Below are 4,957 nucleotides of genomic sequence, written 5' to 3' on the forward strand. Positions count from 1 at the left end.
GAAGCTCAAAAGCCAAATGGAACAAACATATTTCACAGAAGAAATTTAATGTTAAAGAGTTCTTGCATGTTAATAAAAATGCATATTTCATAAACATATTTCATCATCGTAAGGGAAACTAAACATAATTTGTTCAGATGAACTCATGGAAATGCATTATATTTGATTTCTTCAAAATTTAGTATTTTATGAAACTTCCAATACAATTAGATGCCATGCATATATCTAGAAATAAGTGGATACAAGTGGTACGTAGAAAAAGATTGCAAAATCTTACATAAAATAAGCCAAAAATATTTAAATGCGAAACCAATTAGTAGTACAAATGGAAATAAGAAGCATTACTTGAAACATATTTACCCAGCAACAAACTCAATCCTTTAATCCATCGCTTCATGAAACATAATTCTTTTTGGTATCTTGTGTGTAAGTATGATCCTTCCTCTGCCATAGCAATACCTTAAGTGCTACTATTATTAGGGGTGAGCAAATTTCAGTTCAAACTGAAAAATCAAACCGAACTGAGTCAATTTGGTCTTAAAATTTAATCGGTTCGGTTCAGTTTTATATTATAAAAATTTCAGTTATTTCATTTCGATTCGGTTCGATTTTGAAGAGAAAAAAAATCAATTAAACCTAACCGAACTGAATAGTAATTTTATATATTCAAATCGAACCAAATCGAGCCGAATTGATTTTTGAATTAATTTATTTTTATGAAAAATTTATGAATTATATTTAATTTTATATATATTAATTGTTTAATTTCATTGATTAATGGTTATTAGCTTCAAACCAAAGTCAAAATTAGACCAAATAATTTAAAAATCAAGTCTAAATTAAAAAAATCAATCAAAAATCAAAACCGATCGGTTTAAACTGAACCGAAATAGGACGGTTCGGTTCGATTCGATTTCTCACCTATTTCGGTTCGGTTCAGTTTCTAACATATATAATTCAATTTTTATGATTTAATTCGATTCAGTTCGGTTCGAACCGAATGCTCACCCCTAACTATTATCCATTTGGCCATCTTTCTCATTTTCCATCTCTTTTTCACTAGCTGAACGATCATTTTGTTCAGCTAGCTTATGCTTTGATCCCTCTTAGAACCGATCCCCACCCTGAAACCGACACATCCAAAAAGAAAAGAGAAAGGAATAAACAAGATAAAATAATAATGACCTCTTGTTGGTCATTTGTGAAAGCATCGATTAAATCATTAGAACCTGAAGTGCAAGCAACCAATTGTATAATGTGATACCGCTAGGTATAGCAAAACTTGATGGAGAATGTTTTCTTTTCTTTTTTTTAAGCGAACATTACTACTGTTAATGGAATAATAAATAAGCAAGTCCACTATTTTTCTACATCTCCTTTTGATAACTCGGCTCTCAAGCTAATTTCAAACAACATCTCTAATGAATCTTTGGATAACCTTCTCATGTCCGCATTTTTTTCTACCATCATGTTGAAAATAGTTTTGACCAATATACATTAGTCTTTTTCAACTGAGAAAATGAGCAAAAACTAGAATCGGCTAAGCGAATAATCTAAAAACCAATCATAAAAAACACTTTACTCAATTGAAATAGCCATCCGAGTTCATATAAAAAGTGAAGAACTTCCTCCTAAGATGAATTTTGCGGAATGAAAAATCTCATATGAATTTTGCGGAATGAAAAATCTCATACATAATTCAAGAATCAAGAATAACAAACTCAAACCTTATCAATAAGCTTATCATTGTCAAAGGAAGAAGTGGATTCGTAGCTCTTAGGCAAAATGTCGTCCACCCATCATGGTCTACTCTCTTTTAACAAAAATGACGATGGTTTAACAATCATTAGCGACCATTTGGTTACTTGCTCATTTGACCCAAAATTTGTTCTAATTGCTTATTTTTAAATACATTTTGTTTTTAAACAAGAAACTAAAATTTAGAAGTTCACATGTAGTATAACTTTATATTCAAGTGTCAAAAATTATGAAACACTTATATTTTATTTTCGATGAAGTCTTTGTATCAGACTTTGTAGTTAGATCTTATATATATGCTATCTATAAAATAAATTATTAATTTCTTCTATTATACTTATATATATAAATTGAAATTATATTTATATTAAATATATTCCGTTTTATTTTATCTTATATTTTAAATTAAAATAATAACATATTTTAAGATAAAATTATTAAATTAAATATTATTTAATACCAATAATTAAATTTATAATTAAAAAAATTAAAATGAGATTTTAAATAAAATTATTATTTTTTAAATTATGCCAAGCGTCAATTAATAGCAGATACAAATGTTCTTATTATCTAAAAAGAACTTATAAATATTGAATTAGAACTTTTCTTCATTATTAATAAGGGTTCGATTTCATTAAAAAATACTTCATGATTATTTATTTGGAGTCACTAAGTCAATATGGAGTGTGACCTTAAATTTACTTTAAAAATATTTAATTTTTATGTCCAAAAATTGACTTAAAAAAGTTCTTGACCATAAATATAAAAAAATTAAATAAATACTAATTTTATCAAGTTACATATGAAGAAAATTACTAATTACGTGCTTTTACTTAACGAAATATATATTATACTTTGAGTTTATTAAAATTGATTATTGTAAGAATATTTAAATGTTAGATAATTTTTTATGAATTAAAACATTATATTTTAATTAGATTAAATATTAAATATTAAAAAATCTTTATTTTCAATATTTAATTTTATTATATCTTTTTTAATGGTTCTTTTAAAATTTCTCTTCAAATTATTTTTATGTACATTGTAAATAATTTATAAAAGAATTATATGAGAAGATTTTTTTTTGCTAAAATTTAAAACACATTATATGTTGCAAATTGTTTATATTACTATTTTGTGTATAAAAGATTGTGTTATTTATCATGTTTATTATTGTATATTCATAATTTGTAGTGATATTTAACACTTAACAGAATTAGAGGGGCTGAGAGTGTCATGACTCCCAAAATTTATAAAAAATAATTACACATAATTTTTTGAAATTTTAAAATATATAACAAATATAATTTTTATTCATATTAATTATAATCTCATGCTAGGAGTTAAAGATTATATAAGCTACACTAGCCTTTGTTTGGATATATGGAAAGGGGAGAGGAAAGAAAATAAGTGATGGAAAATAAAGTGAGATTGTCACTTTTTCATTTTGGAAATGGAAGGAAAATATTGAGAGGAAGGAAAATACTGTTTATCTTACACTTATTATTTTCTCTCTAATTTGGAGAGAAAATAAATTAATCAAGAGGAAAAAAGGTACTTGATTAAAAAAAATTATCTATAAATCCTTGTTTCTTATTTTAACTTTTTAAATAATTTATAAAATTGAGAGTACTAAACTCAACTCAATTAAATTTTTATTTTAAAAATAAAAATAAAATAAAAATTTTAAAAATTAATACTATTTTCTTTTCTCTCTTATCTCTTCCCAAATAAGGGAAAATAAATTATATTTTCCATCTCCTTATTATTTTTCTTTTATTTCCAAACATGAAGAAGGAAAATAAAAGGGAAAATAATAAAAATTATTTTCTCTCCTTCCTTACCCCTTCAAAATATCCAAAATCAGAAAACTAACCCTTAAACTAGAATTTATAATATCTGTGATTGCTATAATTCATCATTTTTCTTGGTTAAATTGTTATTTAATTTTTTACTAGAATAGTTCTTATCTACACCCAAGTAACTAATTATCAATTATTATCTTAATTAAAATTATGGTGAGTTGAGTCCCAAATAATAATACATATATATGATTTTTTATTGGTTGAATGTTAATTTGTACACCTTGATATAAGTAAAAATGTCTTAAATACAACCCAGCTAATCATCAACTGCTATTTTAGTTATAATTATGATGGGTTCCAAATAATACTACATTTATGTATTTTTCTATTGATTGGGTGTAGTATCTATAGGACTAGCATCTACTACCGTTTTATTATTATTTTATGAGATCCACTTATATATATATATATATATATATCATGTAATATAGTATACATATTCATTTGCCATTTTATGTATACTATGTTACATGAAATATCAGGATATTCTATAATTTCTCCTTATAGATTAATGCTATTGTTGATATCTTTTACTGTCTATCTCAGCTCTCTCAAGAGTTCCTTTCCTTGTTAACAGTCAATTTGAATATTATTCATAATCTAGTTGGTTTCAACAAAATATTTTAAAAGTCTGGACCAGGAAACATCAGATATAATTATAATTTTACTAATTTCAAATCCTGTTCAATTAATTATGTATAACCAGGAGCTTCTCAATGCTGTTCAATTAAGCGCAGCAAAGTCCAAAAGCTGTTAGATTTTTCACTTCTTTTTTTTTTCTATATATATATATGATAGAGAAGTAATAATAATACATATAACACAAAAGCTATTAAATTTTTTACTTATCACATGGGTTGGTATCCAAGTAACTGACCTATAGATAAATATTCAGACATAATTCAAGCCATCCTACGCATGTGACTACGAGCATTCCCTTTGCTGATCTCTTATTACTCGGATTAGCCATGAAAACTAAGTAATTTCAAGAAATATGCCATAATATCAATTGTATTGCCTATAAGACTTCAAATATAAGTTAAACTTTGAGTCCCACTTGAATACTAACTCCTATTCCTAATAAGAGTTAAATACAAAGTCTATATAAAGTGCTTGCAAGTATGCATATTTTAACTTAATTCTATTTATTTTTCATTCAATTTGATCAAAATTTCTTTATCAGGGAATTATATATTTATATTGATATTTTTACACATTGTTTTAATTATTATTATTTTATTTAATTTTTGATAAAAATATTTATGATAAAAATTATTAAACTCACCGTATTTATATTAAACTCACCCGAAATTGAAAGCTTAATAATTTAACAT

The 4,957-nt window shown here is 24.9% G+C and overlaps 1 non-coding gene across 1 annotated transcript; it reads right to left on the bottom strand.

The window, feature by feature from the left end:
- Positions 1-85, bottom strand: LOC131182754 (small nucleolar RNA R24). Its single transcript, XR_009151014.1, has one exon. It is a non-coding gene; the product is annotated as a small nucleolar RNA R24 (small nucleolar RNA).
- Between the last annotated feature and the right edge of the window lie 4,872 nt (positions 86-4,957).

This window comes from Hevea brasiliensis, chromosome 8 (genome assembly GCF_030052815.1).
Source record: "Hevea brasiliensis isolate MT/VB/25A 57/8 chromosome 8, ASM3005281v1, whole genome shotgun sequence".
Classification (NCBI taxonomy): domain Eukaryota; kingdom Viridiplantae; phylum Streptophyta; class Magnoliopsida; order Malpighiales; family Euphorbiaceae; genus Hevea; species Hevea brasiliensis.